At 40.6% G+C, this 20,134-nt stretch overlaps 1 protein-coding gene across 1 annotated transcript in view; it reads left to right on the forward strand.

The window, feature by feature from the left end:
• The first annotated feature begins 2,473 nt into the window (after nucleotides 1–2,473).
• RNF216 (ring finger protein 216) overlaps nucleotides 2,474–20,134 on the forward strand; it is a 201,513-nt gene continuing 183,852 nt past the window's right edge. The window contains exon 1 of the mRNA XM_043964404.1: nucleotides 2,474–2,605. The gene's annotated coding sequence lies outside the window, so the exon portion shown is untranslated. The remainder of the gene's footprint in view (nucleotides 2,606–20,134) is intronic.

The raw sequence follows: 20,134 nt of genomic DNA on the forward strand, positions 1-20,134 counted from the left end.
AGGTCCTTCTGAATCCAGGGTCAGTGCTTTATCCACTGCGCCACCTAGTTGCCTCCCCTCCCCCCCCCCCATTTACCTTATGACATGTAAACCCCCAAAACACACCTCCACTGAAAAAGGTACCTGCCTTAGGGGTTGGTTTAGGACCCCAAGAACTCCAAATTAGTATAAGCCCTCCCCTGTACCTCCCAAAGGTGGAGATTATTATAATGAGACTGATAATCAATTTATCCATACTATAAATATAACTGTCTTTTCTTTCACTATTTGAGAGATACCTTTCCACTCTTCTGGTTCTCTCCAGGGGTTACCCACAGTATTGCAATAAAACTTGGGAAACTGAGTCACTGAGTCTTGTAATTCTTTTGGGATGACTCACAATCAATTTGACCCCTAATTCCAGCCCACATCACCAGGACCAAGGGACCTGGGTTGCTGGTCTTTTCTGTGGCCAAGAGCCTCCTACTGACTTGCCCAGATACCCTCCACGCTGCACTGAACTCCCCTTTTGCCCAAGTGAGACCGACATTTCCTGAAGTCTTCTAAATAATCTCAAGTTGGAAGACTGTTGTCTCTCTCTTTTTGTAGGTTCTGTATTTTCAGAATCCATTTAGAGGCTTGATTTAATGTTGTTTTTGAGGGCAACTCGGGAGAGCTCAGGCAACTTTCTGGCTTCTCTGCCATCTTGGCTCTGCCTCCAGTCTTATCTACAATTTAAACAGTTTTAGAGAGTGGCCTGGGACCCTGAGAGGTATAAACTGACTTGCCCCTGGTTTACCCAGCCATTAGGTGTCAAAGGTAGGACTTGAATCCAGGCCTTCCTTGACTCCATGTCAGGGCTTCTATCCACTACAACTCCCACAAGGTGGAATAGGTACCGGACCTCTGATTTCACTGGTCTAGGGAACTACTTTTTTTTTGTTTGGTTTGTTTTGTTTTCATAAGATTTTAAGTTTCAAATTTTTCTCTCTCCTTCCCTTCCCTCTCCCCTCCCCAAGACAGTAAGCAATCTGATATATATATATATATATATATGTGTACAATTACATTAAACATATTTCTGCATTAGTCATGTTGTGAAAAAAGAATCAGAACAAAAGGGGAAAACCTCAAAAAAGAAAAAAACAAAAACAAAAGTAGATACAGTATGGTTCAATCTGCACATTCAGAATCCACAGTTATTTTTTCTGGATGTGAAGAACATTTTCAATCATGAGTTCTTTGGAATGTCTTGGATCATTGTATTGCTGAGAAGAGCCGTCTATCACAGTTGATCATCACACAGTGTTGCTGTCACTGTATACAATGTTCTCTTGGTTCTGCTCACTTCACTCAGCATCAGTCCACTTAAGTCTTTTCAGGTTTCTCCAAAATCCTCCTGCTCCTCCTTTCTTATAGCACAATAGTATTTCATTACATGCATATACCACAACTTATTTAGACATTCCCCAATTGATGGGCATCCCCTTGATTTCCAATTCTTTGTCACCACAAAGAGAGCTGTTATAAATATTTTTGTACATGTGGGTCCTTTTCCCTTTTTTATGATCTCTTTGGGATACAGACCTAGTAGTGGTATTACTGGGTCAAAGGGTATGCACAGTTAGGGTACTTCTTTAATGAAGAAACTCTCTACCAGTGCAGGTTGGCATTTTCTTGGCCCTGGACACTGAGATAAAATGATCCGCCCAGGTTCAGAGAGCCAATATATGTCTGAAGTGGGACTTTTATTCAGGTCTTCCTGGTCCTCAGGCTCTAAATAAATGTCTGTTGAATGAATGAAACTTTGTGTCTGACTGACCAATTTTATAGAATCTTAGGAAAACTATAGAATTTTAGAGCTGGAAGGTTCAAACCCATTCTTTTTTTTTTTTTTTGGTGGGGCAGTAGGGGTAAAGTGACTTGCCCAGGGTCACACAGCTAGTAAATGTCAAGTGTCTGAGGCTGGATTTGAACTCAGGTCCTCCTGAATTCAGGGCCAGTGCTTTATCCACTGCACCACCTAGCTGCCCCCCCCAAACCCATCATTTTATAGGTGAGGAAACTGAGGCATAGAGAAGGGATGTGACTTGCCTCAAATTAAAGAAGGAAAAGGTCGAGTGGGTAGAATGGGTTGTTTCAATCGCCCCAAAGCTTTAGCTTTCTCAAGTTTTCCCTGCCCTCCCTCCTCCCTATTCTCTCCCCCCTGTTCCCTCCCCCATCCCTCTTCCTTTTCCCCTCCTCCTTCAAACACAGATGTAAGGAACTTCTGGGGCTTTCTACCTGTACTCTTATTCCTTTGGTCCTCCGGCCAGAAGGTGGAGTCTATATTCATGGGGAGGGGAAAGAGATGGGCGAAGATGCGATGAGGAGGGGGAGGAGAGTGAAATCCTCTCTACCGCGTCGCTGGCTGAGTTCACCTCCCCCCCCTCCCCCCCGCCCCCGCCAGCGCCGTGATGCTCTATGGTTCTTCCTGTCCCTAGTCAGAAGGGGGCGCTGCGCGCAGGCGCAAGAGGACGACGCGACTGGGCCGGAAGGAACGCGGTGGTGCCTTTTGCTGAATGAAGTGGTGGCGGCGGAGACAGCGCCTGAGACTGGGGTCGGTCCCGAGTTAGCGCGCCCTGGGGTGAGTACCTGATGGCGGGGAGAAGGGATGAACCCGGGGCCGCTATCTCGGCGGCTCGCGGTGGCTGCGGCGATCGTCTGAGTGAAGGTGATTTCTCCTCAGAGCCGTCGCCTCCATTAAGCCACCCGGGAAGTGTGAGGGAAAGAGGTGGGTGTGGGGGGAGGTGGGCTGGCGGGCGGGGGGTCTCGTTTGCGAGCGGACCGACTGCGCCGGGGACCGGGGGAGAGCCCGGGGGTGGGGGGGAGGGGGCCCGGGAAGAGGACGGACCGGAACGGACGCCTCAGGGACGGACCGAGGCCTAATGGTGGGCTCTGGGGAAGAGGAGGAGGAGGTGAAGGCGCTGACGAGGGAGGCCGGCAGGCCCGGCGGAGGGGCCGAGAGCGGAGCGGAGGTTCCCGAGGCGGGGGAGACGAGTGTGAGGGGAGGCGATCGGCCGCACGGCGGGGGGCCCGGGCGCGTTCTCCGAGACGTGGGGCCGGACTTTAGCCCGGAGGGTGGCTGGGCCGGACTCCGCAATCTCCCCATATCGCTCTTCGTCTGCTTTTTTTTCTCCCTCGTTTCCCAAGGTTTCATAATCTCCCTCATTACCTTTCAGAGGGAGCTCTAAAATTCGATTTCGGCTAACTTCTTGGCTATCCCCCCCCCATTCAGCTCCAGGTTTGTCTCCAGGGTTTACATACTTACCACTTCAGGTTTTTGTTTTTGTTTTTCTAGTTTTTGTCGTTTTGGAAAAAATGATTCTGGCTCTCGCTAGGTAATTAAAAGGACTGAAGGGAACGTTCTGTTGGCTATAGGGGCATGAGAACTGGTGTTTAGGTTCATCCAAGCTTTAGTTAGCTGACCTGGAGCTTCTATAGAAAACGGTCTCCTGTTAGATTTTAAAAAGTGAAATTGAGGTTGGAATTGATTTTCCTGAGTAGTGTGACTCTGAATCCTAAATCCTTGGGAATTGGGGTTTGTGGGGATCTGGTCACCTAAAGAAATTAAGATTCTTTATTATTTTTTTTTTTTTTTGAGGGTAGGGACGTGAGAAGGAACTTAGGATTTCATTGAGCTCTCTTTGTGGAAACTCAACTGATGCAGATGAGCAGATAGTTTATTAAATTTGCCTGGACCACTTAGAGGTAAAGTGACTTACACTGCTAATATGTCACAGACCTTGAACCCAGGCCTGATTCTGGGACCTGACACTATTATATCAAACTGTCTCTTGATTAATTTTTGGAAGTTGGATTTTTCTTAAGTTTGGAACTTAAGTGAAATACAGGAATAGATAAATAGATTTGTGTGGTGAAAAGGGTGGAGATAATAGTACTTCCAAGATTATTGTGAAAATCAAAAGTGATAACATGTAAAATGTTAGAACTACTATCCATAAATGCTCTCCTCTTCCTCCTCATCATGATAATGAGGATTAATAATCCTGGCTTTGCCATTTTTTATATCTGTGACCTTGGGCAAATCACTTAATTACTCTGAATTTCCTTTTCTTCATTTGTAAAATGAAGGGGTTGGACTAGGTGATCTTTCTGGCCCTTTCCAGCTAAAAATCTATGACCCTGTGAATTTAGGAGTAAATTCAAGGTCATTTTATTGTTGGATAACTCTCATAATTTGGACTGCACTGGTCAGTTGGACAGTCTATTTAGAACAAATTCTACCTAGATCTGTTTCATAATTTGGACTCTTGATCACCATTGATATCTAGAACAAGTTCTATCTAGATCTGTATCATAATTTGGATTCTCAATCATCCTTGGACAGTCTGTCTAGAACAAGTTCTATTTTGACTAGGTCCAAAACCATACATTCTTGTTATAATCTATCAACTTTTCTATAATCAATACCATTTTGAGATGTTTGGCCAAAAAAAAATGGGTTATAGTCTTAACCTGAATGCTGTTTGGTGAAAGAAGCACTAACTTTAATAATGTCTTTTAAAAACTGTAACATCTTAAAATATAAGCTGTTGCATAATGTAATAAATGGTAATAAAATTGATGGTCATATCTGTAGATATCTAGCAGATTTTGTTATAAGAAAAGAGCCATTAAATATTTTTATCAGGAAGTACATTTATTTGTCCTAATTTTAGTATCAATTTGTAAAATTTCAAAGGTGAAACACCTTGTGGTAATTTCGAGAGGAGGCTCTTTGCCCTACAAACCAGTTTTCAAATTTGAAAGTATGAATGAAAAGGCATTTATTAGTGATTATAATGTGACAGGCACCACTGTGCTAAGGACTGGAACTCTGGTTTTCCAACCTCTTCTACTGAAACTGTCCATTTCAAAGTTACTACTGATCTCTTAATTGCCAAATCGAATGGCATTTTATTGATCCTTATCCTTCTTGACCTCTCTACAGCCTTTGACGTTGTCAGTCACCCTCTCTAGGGTTTTGTGAAACTGCTGGTACTTTCCCTCTGAGATTACCTCCAGATTTAGGAGGAAGGGGAAGGAAATGAGCATTTATATAGCTCCTACTATGTGCCAGACACAAATAAGTCCGTTAAAGATATTCTCTCAATTGATCCTCACAACAGTCTTGTGAGTAGGTGTTGGGGTTTTTTTTTTTTAATGGGATAATGGGGGTTAAGTGACTTGTCCAAGGTCACACAGCTAGTGCGTGTCAAATATCTGAGGCCTGATTTGAACTCAGGTACCCCTGAATCCAGGGCGGGCGCTTTATCCACTGCACCACCTAGCCGCCCTGAGTAGGTGCTGTTTTAATCCCCACCTTTTTTTTTTTTTTTTTTTTTGATGAAACAGGCAAAAAGGTTAAGTGACTTGCTGAGATCACACAGTTAGTATGTCTGAGACTGGATTTAAAAGGTCTTCCTGACTCTAGACCCAGTGTTCCAGCCACTACCCTAACTACAGTTTATCTTATTATATATATCTTATTTGTATATAGTTTGCATAATGCCAATTTTAACCTTTCTGTCTCCAGGAATTAGCACAAAGCCTTGTACTTAATAGGAACTTAATAAATACTTGTTGTTTTGATACTATTCCTCCCACCTCTCTGATTCATTCTTCTTGGTTTGATTTGATTTTCATCCAAATTACACATATTCCTTTGAGGGGATGAAGAGTGTTTTTTGACTTTCCTTGTGAATCCAGGTTTTTAAATGCTGTGCTTATTATTAGTACATAGTAAGAAGTTAATAAACACATGCTGACTTGAAGATACAAATATAAAAGGGAGACAGTCTCTGCCCTCAAGGAACTTACATTCTACTGAGGGAATCAGTATATACATACACATGTACACACATACACACTTTACTAGTGGTGGAGGCTTAGGGAATGTGATATCTGGAGGAGTCATAGATGGGTTGAACCATAGAGTGAGTAGCCAATTGACATGCCCAATACAAGAACAATTACAATAAAGTTGTATTGATTTGACTATTAAACCAGAAACAAAAGGTAAAAAAGGGTGAGTGAGAGCTCCATATAGTGGGCTATTTTGAATGTCTGCATACTCACTAATCTGGGTATCTCTCTGCCCAGAGCAGAGTTCCTGGGCTGAGTGAATTCACTCTCCAGAGGCCCTTTTCCTGGTGGGAAGAGTGACAAGGAGGAAGTGGCTAGGTGGATGGCTGGGTGGGTTGTGAAGCCTGAAATTTATATTTTAAAGTTGTTATTTCTAGAAAGACTTTTTTTTTTTTTTTTAGTGAGGCAATTGGGGTTAAGTGACTTGCCCAGGGTCACACAGCTAGATTTGAACTCAGGTACTACTGACTCCAGGGCCGGTGCTCTATCCACTGCACCACCTAGCTGCCCCTAGAAAGACTCTTTTAAACTCTTGTTGAACTTCACATCTAACTATATTTGCATGTGTGAAATTGTAGGTGCTGTGTTATATGTTATTTTGGAGGGTCCCGTCTTATAAAAATAAATGGTTTAATTTGCGTATAATTTAATATTGATCAACAGTTATTTGTTCATTTGTGTCATTACCAAAATGTGTAATGTAGGAATATTTTTCTACTGTCATTTCCCACTTCTGGAATTCTAGCATTCTTTGGTTGGATGAACCAGGGAGCAATAATAATAACTAGCTTTTAAAAATATAGTGTTTTCATAGGGTAAAAGAATACGGGTTTTTTGTTTGTTTGTTAAATCTTTATTGGGTAATTGGGAAAGGCAGGCAGGGTCCGGTTTAGTCCTTCTTGGCAGGGGCCTTCCTCAGGGGAGCCAGGACGTTGCTGAGCTCCTCTCTTCCTCTTTGCTTGGATGTGGGTTCCCACCCTTTAAAAAAAAAAATTTTTTTTTTTGGTGAGGCAATTGGGGTTAAGTGACTTGCCCAGGGTCACACAGCTAGTAAGTGTCAAGTGTCTGAGGCCGGATTTGAACTCAGGTCCTCCTGACTCCAGGGCCGGTGCTCTATCCACTGTGCCACCTAGCTGCCCCCCCCCCCTTTTTGATGAATTTTGGGGCTCGCTTATCCTTGGAGACTTTTATCAATTCCATGGCCTGCCTTTCATAAGGGGCAAACCCACACACCTCCTGGATCATATCTCTCACAAACTTGGTATGTTTGGTTAAGCGCATTGTAACTTCGAAACATTTTTGGTAACTTTGTGGCCCTTGCTGAGGCCCACAGCTGTGGGGTAGCGGATGGCCATGACAGCGGTGCGATTGTAGCCTCAACAGCAGCCACAACAGAAAAAAGAATACAGTTCTTTAAGGGCAAAAATAGTTTTCTCAGAAAGGGAATTCTAGAATTAGGCTTAGAATAGTGATTGTTACAATAGTTAAGTTGTGGAATGTGAAAAGGGGGCAATATTTTCTTGTGTATACATAGAACTTCATAAGCTATGGGTGACAAGGTCTTATTTTTAAGTACTTCCATTAGTCTGCTTAATTTTAGTTATCTCAGATTTTGTTGCATTCCAGCTAAATTTGATGTCAAGAGAATTTTCTACTAAGTGACTCAATTTTCCTATTGATTTCCAGTGTAAAATTGGAATGCCTTGTGATTTATTAATTTGGTAGCAACAACAAGATCACAATTAAGAATACAACAAACCTTTTCAAATCGCATATTTAAAATGAAAAAATTAATATACCTGAATTTGTGTGCTAACTATCTATTTCTTGGAATTAGAAGTAGTAAAGGAAAGCTGATCTAGACTTGGGCTCTCTGTAATTTGTTTCTATAAGTGAATAACAATCATCTTTTCCAAACCCCCAGTAATAGCGACTCTTTAACTACTCTGGTCATTCCAGAAAAATACACACACACAAAGTTAAAATAGCGAAAGATGAAGGGTGATGATTTCAGAGTTGGAAGGAACCTTAAAGGTCATTTATTTCAACCTATACCTGAATAAGAATCTCCATGTACAGTATCCTTGGAACAAATGGTTATCCACTTTTAGATGTTTCCAATTTATAAGAAACCTTCCTAATATAGGACAAAAATTTGTATTTCTATCATTGTTAGAAAGAGCACTGCACTTTTGAGTCCTCATCTTTTTTTTTTTTTTAAACTTCTTGTGTGTTCTTGAGTAAGTCACTTCACTGCCAAGCTTCAGTTTCTTCACCTCTTATATAGTGGTAATGGTACTTATGCTTCCTTATTTGGCTGTTCTCTCAGCCTTCATCAGGGCATCTTACATGTACCTGTCTCTCCTCCTGTTGTACATATATTCTCTCCAGGGCCTTTCAAGCTCATTGTAAGAGCAATTAGTCTCTGAAATGGTAAGTTTCCATAATTCATAAATCTCATATTAATTTCACTAAAGATAATATGATGGTAAAAATGCATGTTATGCTGCATAACTGAGGGTATACTTGTGATATATACAATAATTCCAAACCATACCCAGAGTATACAGTCACAATGACATATAAATGATAAATGAATGTAAATGATATTAGACATTATTACATAATCTTTTAGCAAGTAAAACCACATCATCTTGTACATGAATTCTGTATCTAGTATGACAATAACAGATACTTGAGGTGATAATCAAGACTGTTCATTGATTTCCTTGCAAACCAAGCAATAGGATTCAATAACCCTTTGTTGTTTTTTTAAACATCCCATAAACAGACTCATTAAACCCATTGTTCTTTCAAAAAAAAATTTGTGATAGCTTCAGCTTCTGAGGCCCAATGGCCCCACCTATATCCTTAGTTGTAATGATTGTATTACCCTTAGTCCAATCAAGGTAATAGATTCTTGAAGTCATCAAGAGTTGAATGGTATATACTAGAAATGTCTTTGAAATTCATTCAGTTTACAAAATTCAGTTAAAAAGAAACAAAAGTCAAAAACAAAACAAAAATAAAAACAAAAAAAGGCAAAAAGTTTGCTAAGTACCCTTTTGTGTTCATGAGGAAACTTAAGTATGTGGTGAATTCCAGGCCTTTTCAATGCCTTTCAAAAACAAAAAAGGATGGTTTTAAGGAATAAGGGTTAAGGAAGGGAAGGGGTGAGGGAGGTTGAAGGAGGCCAGAAAGCAAGGTCCTGTGCTTTAGTGGTTTACCTGTAGAAGGAAAAGCTTGTTAAAGGTAAGTTATTATATTGCTAGAGTTTTGGGTACACCACATTATTTTAACTGGTTCTCCAATTCTCTGCATGCCAAAGTGTCAAGGGTTTCCGAATTATCATTGATTCTTCTAATGGTGTCATAATGTTATTATTATTATTTTTTTAAGTGAGGCAGTTGGGGTTAAGTGACTTGCTCAGGGTCACGCAGCTAGTAAGTGTTAAGTGTCTGAGGTCGGATTTGAACTCAGGTACTCCTGACTCCAGAGCCAGTGCTCTATCCACTGCGCCATCTAGCTTCCCTGTCATAATGTTATCTAAAAAAAACTTTTTTTATTATTAAATTTTTTTTTTTTTTTGTGGGCAGCTAGGTGGTACAGTGGATATAGCGCCGGCCCTGGATTCAGAAGTACCTGAGTTCAAATCCGGCCTCAGACACTTTACACTTACTAGCTGTGTGACCCTGGGCAAGTCACTTAACCCCCACGGCCCTGCAAAAAAACAAAACAAAAAAATTTTTTTTCGTGAGGCAATTAGGGTTAAGTGACTTGCCTAGGGTCACACAGCTAGTAATTAAGTGTCTGATGCTGGATTTGAACTCAGGTCCTCCTGACTCCAGGGCTGGTGCTCTATCCACTGTGCCACCTAGCTTCCCCTGTCATAATGTTCTTTATGGTAGAACATATGGAGTTCTTTAGCACTGGCTTTTTCTGTACCATGAATTTGCCATAGGGGTTCATTCAACTGATGAATGATTACATTCAGCTGGTTATGTTTTGCAAAGGCTTCAATCATATCATTGTTTCCAAATGTCCCCTTTTTTTTTTTAAGTTGGCAATGCATTTTTCAAAGGGAATATCATCCTCTCTAAAAGACTCAAAGTCTTTATGATTGAGCATACAATCAGTAGTTTCTTGTCTGTGTTTGAGATGGTTTCTAGAATGACCTTCTAACTGGTCTCCAAGGGCTCTAAAAAGACAATTTCCATCTCCTGACACCTTACAGAGTTTGAGTCCCAGGGCTTGCAATTTAGTGGTAGGGTTTTCAAATTGGAACTGCCTATTATTGCCTCTGGGCTTTGTTAGGGTTCTTTGCTCTTTAGCAAATTATTAGGGCTTTATTTGGAATTTCTTTACCTATAAATGATGCAGGCTTTACATGGGAACAATGAATCCAAGATTCTTTTTCTCTAATTTTAATAGCAGTAGGAGTTGTCAATAATACCTGAAAAGGTCCCTCCCAAGCGGGCTGGGTCCAACTGGTTTGCTGAAAATTCTTAATATATACATTGTCTCCAGGACTTAAATCATGCAGGGAAAAATCTAAAGGACCAGGTTGTACAGCAACTCCTGCCTCATGAAGTTCACGTAGCCTAGTTTGTAATTCCTGTATATAGGAGGCAATAGAAGTATCACCTCCCACCAGTGATATATAAACTGGTGAAAAAGTTTTAGCCTGGATAGGAGGGTGACCAAAAAGCATCTCCTAAGGAGATATATGTAGTTCTCTTTTTGGTCGACTGCATAGATAGAATAATGCCAATGGCAGAACATCAGGCTGTTTCAAATGGGTTTCAGTACATAATTTGCCAATCATGCTCTTAAGCTCTTTATTCATACGTTCCACCTGGCCTGAGCTTTGTGGGTGGTAGGGTGTGTGGAATTTTGGTGTTACTCCCAAGAAAGAGTAGATTTGGGATAGAACAGAATCAGTAAAATTTTTGTCAGAATCAGTGCGGGCTGGTGGGCCAAAGTGAGAAACTATCTCTTTAAGGAGAGACTTGGCAACAAAGGCAGCTGGGGCTGGGAAATGCCTCTACCCACTGAGTGAGTTGATCAACTATAACAAGGCAAAACTTATAACTTCCTGCCTTAGGCATTGTGATATAGTCAATTTGTAGATGCTCAAAGGGTGTATATGCTAAAGGTTGCCCTCCATAAGCTTTAGCCTTGAAAGCATGTTGATTATAAGATTGACATGTGGAGCAGCTCGAGCAGATTTGAGATGCTGTGTTAGTCACACCTGGTGCTATCCAGGCCTTCTTAACTGAGTCCACAATTTCTTCTGTGCCAAAATGGCTTTTTCTGTGAATAGAGAGGCATACCTGTTGATAGAATTTCCAGGGGAGAAGTGGTTAACTTCTGGAGACACCCAGACACCATTGATCTGTTTTGCCTTAAATTTCTTTCTCCATTTTTCCACTTCTGAATCATCAGAAGGTGAGAGGAACATCCTCAGAAGGTGAGAGGTTAAATACGTGTTCAGGAGCTTCTAAAGCAGCAAGCTTGGCTGCAGAATCAGCTCGCGCATTCCCCTTTGAAACAGGATCATTATTCCCTGTGTGGGCAGGACAATGTACAATGGCTAGAGCAGAGGGAAGTTTCAGGGCAGATAGGAGGTCCTTGATAAGGTCTCCTTTAGCAATAGCTTTGCCCGAGGATGTTAGAAAGCCCCTCTGTAGCCAAAGCATGCCCATAGTGTGGCATATACTGAACGAATATTTTGAGTCAGTAAAAATGGTGGCACTCTAATCTTTGGCTATGTTACAGGCTTGTGTGAGAGCCACAAGTTCAGCTGCTTGCTCACTAAAATGGGAAGGCAGAGAAGCTGCCCAGATAGTATCATAATCAGAAACTACAGCAGCCCCAGTGAAACAGGTCCCATCTTTCATAAATGAAGAACCATCCATATAGAGGACAATATCAGGGTTCTCTAAAGGTTTATCCAAAAGATCATCATGGGGTTTCTCAGCCATATCAACTAAAGAAGCACAGTCATGCAACGGCTCCCCCAAGAGTGGTAAGTTAGGGAGCAGTGTTGCTAGATTAAAGACTGTACAATGTTTGAGTGATATTCTCATTACCTAACAGGGCTACTTCATACTTAGCCAGCCTTTGATCTGAAAAGGCTCGTGTTCTATGGTGTAGTAAAAGGGCCTCTGCTTTGTGAGGACATTATATTGTCAGAGAAATCTAGGACCAAATCAGATACTTTTTCCACTAAAATAGCTGTTGTAGCCATGGCCCTCAGGCAAGGCGGGGCTCCTGCTGCTACTGAGTCCACTTGGGTTGAATAGTAAGCTATGGGGTATTGGGTGGGCCCCAATGATTGAGTCAGAACTCCAGAAGCCACCCCTCTTTGCTTATGCACAAAGAGAGTGAAGGGCTTACTGTAATCTGGGAGGCCTAGGGTAGGTGTTGATAATAGGGCCTGTTTCAATTCTTTTTTTTTTTTTTTTGGTGAGGCAACTGGGGTTAAATGATTTGCCCAGGTTCACACAGCTAGTAAGTGTTAAGTGTCTGAGGCCGGATTTGAACTCAGATCCTCCTGACTCCAGAGCTGGTGCTCTATCCACAGTGCCACCTAGCTGCCCCTCAATTCTTTTAAAGCTAAGAGATGTTGGGTTTCCAGCTGCAAAGGCTCTGGAACATTATTTTTTGTTAAGGACATCAGGGGTTTAGTGAGCTCCCCAAAAGAAGGGATCTACTGTCTACAGAACTCCATAGCTCCCAAAATTGCTCTTAACTGCTTCTTAGTAGTAGGGGCAGAAAGTTGTTGAATGGCCTGGACTCGCTTAGGAGAGACAGAGCAAGTTCCAGCAGCCAGAATGAAGCCTAAATATTCTACTTGGGGCAACCACCATGGTACCTTTGACTTAGAAACCTTTTGGCCTCTCTTGTGTAGCTCTAATAATAAGAGATTGCTATCTTCCTGAAAGATTTCAACATTAGGGGAGGCTGAAAGTAAGTCATCAACATGTTGTAGTAAAGTGGAGCTTTTAAAGGTAATGGAGGCCAGATCCTGCTGTAAAATTTGGGAAAATAATGTAGAACTGTCCTTGTTTATTGCAGTAATAGCAAAATCTAGGGCGTTGATAGTGATACTGGGGTTGATAGTGATTTTCAGCTGTCTGGTCTTGCTGCCTTGTTGTTTCCTGTACTGGAACTAAAATGTCCTGTCTTTTCCTTTCTTCTCTCTCATTTCCTTCATAAATATATTTTGCTATTTCTTTAAGTCTGTCAGGACTCAAACTATTCCAGCCTGGACACTGCCTTTTAAAAGATTTCCGAATTTCTGGTAAGGACTGGTATACAAAATGAGAGCAGATAATATGGGCATCTCTAGGGTCTAATGGGTCTAGTCCAGCATATTTCCTGGCATGCTTATACAGCCCATCATAGAATCTATTAGGTCTCTCATCAGGTCTCTGGACTGTATCTATACATTTTTGCCAGTTGTCAGTCTTCTTAGTACAGGATTCCATTGCCTTCAGCAATGTTTCTCTTGCATCTTTCAACATATCAAAATGCCTGGGGTTATTGGGGTCCAGTCAGGGTCTTGAATAGGCCACCCAATGTCCACCTTTCCTGTGGCTTCCAGGCCGTTTGCTTCAGCTGTTATATCTGCTCTTTTCCCTGGGGACAACATTGTTTCCATAAGCTTAGTAACATCATTCCAAGTGGGCTGATATGCTCTAAAAATTGTCTTAAACTGGCTGAAAACTGCTGTGGGATCCTCATCAAATTTAGGAGTATTTTGTTCCATGAAACCAAATCACTGGGTGCAAAAGGTGTGTATTGTCTGAGCTTACATATAGCACCTTTTTGACCATGGGTAAGGATCTCTTGAAGGGGAAAAATTTTTATCTTAGAGCTCTGTCTCCTCTACAGGGGAATCATCTATTTCTTTATTTGTTTGGTTGGCATGGAGGAAATAGAGGGAGAGGGAATAGGAGTTGGGTCATTTGGAATTTCAGTCTGGAAGGCCTTGCATTCAATCTCGGGTTTGGATTGAGTTGTATTATTGGGCGTTTCAGTTTGAGAGGCCTTGTTTTTAAGCTTGGGCTTGGATTGAGGCAGATCATTTATTGTTTCGGTTTGGGAGACAGACTCCCAAATTTAAGCTGGGATCTGGATTCTCCTTGTTCTATATCTCCAGTATGATAATCCTTGCTTGTTCTGGCCCACATTTTCCAATAAAGTGAATGTTCAGGTGGGCATTGGTATAGGATTCTTTGCAAATGGCTCAGTGTTTGGGGATTAAATGACCCATGTTTGGGCCATTCTTCCTGTAATGCATTATGCCACATAAAACACAGTTCGATAAGCTTTCCCCTGGGCATGGTTGTATTTGCTTTAAGTTTTCCCTTATTCCAGTCCATGAATAGCTTTCCTAATGGGGAATCCTGGGGAATAATCCTTATTCTAATGTCCTCCATGACATGCCAAACTTTTCATACCACATAACAAAGCCCAAAAAAACCAAGAATAGGAATTTAAAAATATTCATTAAATTAAAACTGACCAAGTATAGACATGATCTTTTCCACTTCTCTGATTAGCGAAGCTAAAGTTAGAAAAAGGGTACTTAGGAAGTTTAAAAATTCCATTTGAAGATTTAAAGGGAAAACAGCTGATACTTAGCAGTACTTTTGAATTTAAAGGGACAGGAGAGGGGAAATCTTACCCAACCGGAAGATCAGAAGGTTCAGCTTTCCTATTTGTGGTCACCAAACTGTGTTGTTTAAAAATCTAAATGTGGGTTCTAATCTGTTCCCCCAGTTTTGGGGAAACTGGCTAAAATCACTGATAAATTCACCAAGAGTTTAGGCTTTTAAGGATTTATTAAAGCTTGGATCTATTCGGTATAGCTAGAGAGACAGAAACCTTTCCTTTCCTAACAGCCCACGTAAAATTCTGCCACCACGCCGATGTCTCAAACCAAAAGAGGAAGATCCCCTCTGCCAGTGTCTGCTTTCTACTTCCTATCTTTCTCCCAGAAATGGGAGGTTCTTCAAGTAGATTGGCTGAGAGTGGTCTCCTGTCGATGTCGTAGTCCATAACCTCTAGGAATACTTGATGTTACAGTCCATAGCCTCTGAGAACACACTGACCTCAGGGTTGGCTAGTGGCTAAAATCCAGTCCCCTTTAAGTGGGTACTGAGTAGTTCCTCATTCACACCCAATTCAAACACTACTAAATCAATCAAGTCAGACCCCTGGGTATCTGCCAAATTCCATTATTTTAACCCCCCCCCCATACACATATGTGTGTGTGTGTGTGTGTGTGTGTGTGTGTGTGTGTGTGTGTGTGTGTGTGTATATGCACTTTGTTTCAACAAGATATTTGTATCAAGTCCCACTAGAAAGTACCATCCCCCAAACGGTTAAGCAAAACCTTAAATACCTTGATTGTGACCATATTAATTATTGACAATCATGTCATGTAATTATTATTTGTACCAAATTTGTTTTATACTTTATACTTCCTCATTCATCTTTTTTTTGGCTGGGGGGTGGGGTGGGGGAGGCAATTGGGTTAAGTGACTTGCCCAGGGTCACACAGCTAGTAAGTGTCAAGTGTCTGAGGATGGATTTGAACTCAGGTCCTCCTGACTCCAAGGCCAGTGCTCTATCCACTGCACCACCTAGCTGCCCTGTTTAATTATTATTTGAAATTTGCAAAATGCTTTACATCCATTAACTCTTTTGAGCTCCACAAAAACATGTGAGGTACAAGTATCATCCTCAAACCAAAGCCCCAACAAATGAAGTGACTTGCTTGTGGTCAACCCAGCTAACATTCATTCAGTTAATTTTCATTCATGTATTCCACAGACAAAAATACCTTTAAGCTATGGCATTTAACAAGAGTAAAGGAGAAATCACCACAGATTTATTGATTATACAGTAGATGTCTAAAGTGCAGTACTATTCTGAGTCTGTCCTTTTTTTTGTTGTCTTTATTTTGGGGGGAGCGGTATTTTGTAGGGCAATGGGGGTTAAGTGACTTGCCCAGGGTCATACAGCTAGTAAGTGTCAAGTGTCTGAGGCTGGATTTGAACTCAGGTCCTCCTGAATCCAAGGGCTGTGCTTTATCCACTGTGACACCTAGCTGCTCCCTTTTCTGAGTCTTTCTAATGCCAAATTTAGCTTTCTGTCCACTTACCCATGTCACTTTACACTTTTGAGGTTTACTGATTAAGGGAAATGAAAGTTGCATGCTTTATTGACTGTTGTATTGGTCACTTTGTACTTTTGATGTTTTCTGATTAAGGGAAATGAAAGTTGCATGCCTTGTTGACTGTTGTATTGACCCTATTTGTATTGCCTTTTAGCCTTGTTTCTATTTGCATTGTTGTAGTAATTATCTTTTTCTGGATACTTGCTTTTTACTCTCCTACTTCATCAGTGCTAGTCTTCCCATATTTCTCTCAGTTATTATTCATCACTCCTTAAAGTGCAAGATTATTCCATGTAGGTAATAAATTTAGACCTGGAAAGGAACCTGAAAGGTCACCTGGTGCACCTCTCATTTTACAGGTGAGGATACTGAAGCCACAGAAGTGAAGTGACTTGCTCCTGATCACAGAAGTATTTAAGTACCACATCATCAATTTGAACTTGGGTCCTGTGACTCCACAGCCAGTATTCTTTTCCCCTTTCTTTACCACCACATTTGTTCAGCTGTTCTACCGGTCATTGGTCACATATTTCTATTTTTTTTTTTTACCATCATAAATATTGCTACTAGAAATCTTTTTGAAAATACCAGGCTTGTCTTTCTGTCAACCTTTTTAGATTATAGGGCCTATGATGGGAACTGAGGATTAAAGGGCATGAAACAATTTAATAACTTTTCTGGAAACTGTTTTTTTCCACCTGTTAGACCAGTTTGGGTACTGGTCTTTCCACAACTCTTCCAAAAGTTAATTTTTGGGTTTTTGTTTTTGTTTTTTGCAGGGCAGTGAGGGTTAAGTGAATTGCCCAGGGTCACACCGCTAGTAAGTGTCAAGTGTCTGAGGCCGGATTTGAACTCAGGTTCTCCTGAATCCAGGGCCGGTGCTTTATCCACTGCGCCACCTAGCCGCCCCCCAAAAGTTAATTTTTTACTATTTTTTGGTAATTTGGTAATGAGTGGGTGGCAGCTAGATAGCTTGGATAGAGAACTATGCCTGGAGTCAGGAAGACCTGAGTTCAAATTTGGCCTCAGACACTGTGTGACCCTGGCAAGTCACTTAACCTCTGTTTGCCTTAATATACTGGAAGAGGACATAGCAAACCACTCTAGTATCTTTGTTAAGAAAATCCAGGGTCATGAAGAGTTGGACACGACTGAACGACAACAATTTGATGAGTGTAGAACTAAATTCTTGTAGGCTTCCTAGGAGCTATGACAGCTGATTGAACCTTTCACAAATTGTGCTTTATCCATTTGTTGACATAGTTCATAACATGTCTTTGGAATATTTTTATTGTGGTAACCATGGTCAGTCAGTTTAGTGAACTCCTTGGAGAGAATACCTGGATAGGATTCTCCACTGGCCAAAACTGAATATTTAACTGAAATAAATACAACACTATGGCAAGTCCATTTAGTTTATTTACCCAGTGTACAAGGATTCCTCTTGGAGGATTTGGGGACAGAGGTGAGTCTTCTGCCAACCTAAGACTGGGTACATGGAAGTAGGGCGGAACAGATGTCAGTAAAAAAGCACTAGACTTGGAATCAGAAGATTGGGGTTCAAGTTCTAACACAGGTAATTTACTAGGTCTGTGATCCTGGGCAAGTTTGCCTAGTCCAAGGCTTAAGAATACATGTGAATGTGTTTAAAAAAATATTTTGATAACTTTTTCAATATAATTAGTTTCCCTCCTTATCCTATGTATTTTGAGACCTCCTGGCTGGAGTAAAGAAATGAGCCATCTCAGACCTGGAGTTACATGGTTCCTTGGTTGTTATTCATTTATTCACTTAACATTGGTTAATGGCTGGAAGAAAGCTAAGTGTGTCCTAGTTATCCTTCCTTAAAGATACTTAAAAAGATGGTGAATAGAATTTTTGTGTGTGTGTGTCACCTGTAATACCACTGTGCCTAGGACATAATAAGCACTTAGTAAATTCTCTTTCATTCATTCATTCATTCATTTTTAGTGTGAAAATTCCCTCTACCAGGGCAAATCTGTAACTATAACTGTTTCCCCACTCTCAGGTTCTGACTAAGCATGCCAGCTCCTTTATTAAGTGAATCAGTGAAAAAAGCATTAATTGCTTATTATGTGCCAAGCCCTGTTATAATTTCTGGGGATAGAACAAAAAAAAAAAGACAGTTCTACCCTCAAGGAGCTTATACTCTAATGGAAGAGACTATTCTTATAGAAAAGTGAGGACCAGAGAGAGGGATATATTAATTTGGAAAGTGAAAGGGATTGGTGAATGAAGTCATAAGGAAGTGTATTGTTATACCCTTTCCAGAGTTGTTTCAATTATGATTCCAGGAGCATACCTTCCACTATCCCCTTTCCAGTTCTGATTGTATGGAATTTTAGAAAGTTTTTTTCCCAAACAAAACCAGTATAGTTAAAATTTGAAGAATTTATTCACAGGTGAATAAAAATCTCTGTATCATGTTTCTTTCATAAGTGAGTCATTTCCAAGATATATAGGGAACTGATTCAAATATCTAGGAAGTAAGCCATTTCTCAGTATGGTTGAAGAACGGTTTTCAAAAGAAGACCTCAACAACCATTTGTGAAAAAAATGCTTCAAATAAGTAATAAGAGAAATGGAAATAAAAACAATTCTGAGGTTCTTTCTTACACTCTTCAGATAGGAAAATGACAAATGTTAGAGGGGCTGTGGGAAAACAAGCACACTAATGAAATATTGACACAGGTATGAATTGATCTAGACATTCTGGACAGCAATTTGGAACTATGTTGAAAAAGTCACTAAATTATGCATACTCTTTGGCCCAGTGATACCAGTACTAGGCCTGTGCCCCAAAGAGACCAAAGAAAGGTACGTACAAAAATATTGATAGGTCTTCTTGTGGTGACAAAGAACTGGAAACTAAGGAAGTGTTCATGTATTGGGGAATGGCTAGACACACTATGATATATGAATTAAGTCGAATTATCATACCACAAAAATGAGAAAAGGAACAGTTTCAGACAAACCTGTAAAGATCCGGATGAACTGATAGAGAGTAAAGAGAGCAAAACCAAGAGGTGTTATAAAGAAAAACAACTTTGAAAGACTTATTCTGGCTAGTGAAATGACCAACTATGATTTCAGAGGACCAGTGATGAAGACGTGATGGACTCAAGATGCAAAATGAGACATGTTTTCTGGTATAGCCAATGTGGGAATTGTGGGTCTTTCCCCCCTTTTTCTCTACTGTGCTATGTTACTTCTTCCCTATGGTGGGGGATTGAAGGGAGGTGTGCAAGAATGAAGAAGAATAGAAATAGAGTAGCAGAAAAGAAATGGTTATTTTTTTCTAATACAAAGAAGAAAAGGAAAGTCAAAAAGAAGCACAAGACATTCAGGGCAGCTTTGAAAACTACAGGTTGATTTTATGGTATACATTTTTAAAAAAATACATAATAAAGATCTTCAATTTCATACAAAATTATCTTTCTGTTCTACATATGTAAAGGCCCATTTTATTTGGTGTTAAATTCAGAATACAAAAAATAAAATTTTTAATTTGCTGTGTGCAAATATTTATCATCCTTTTTCAAACTCTTGGTGAGCTTCGTTGCCAGGATCTGTCTTATGTCCTCAGATGACAGATAGGCAGTCTACTCCTAGATTTATATTGAAAACTTTTTTAGCTTGCTAGTTAGTCAGCAAGCATTTATTGAGGCTGTGTGCTACAGGTATTATCTCCATTTTACAGAGGATGAAACTAAAGTTCAGGTGAAATGTGTTCCTTACAGCCACACAATTAGTAAATGTTAGAGATAGAATTTGGCCCTCGATATCTCCTGACTCCAAATGCCAGTATAGTTATGATATGCTAGGAAATACTGGAACAATTCAAATTTTTTTGCCAAATTGGAGCTTATGATTGATTCAGTCAACAAATATTTATTATGTGCTTACTTTGAATCACAGTGTAAGATGCTGGTTTGGATAAGACATCCATCATCCTTTACCTTTGGGAGTTGATAGTTTGTAGCACTCAAGAAGCTTCAGTGGTTCTTGGCTTTCTGTAGGTTAAAATGCAGGCCT

This window comes from Dromiciops gliroides, chromosome 1, assembly GCF_019393635.1.
Source record: "Dromiciops gliroides isolate mDroGli1 chromosome 1, mDroGli1.pri, whole genome shotgun sequence".
Classification (NCBI taxonomy): domain Eukaryota; kingdom Metazoa; phylum Chordata; class Mammalia; order Microbiotheria; family Microbiotheriidae; genus Dromiciops; species Dromiciops gliroides.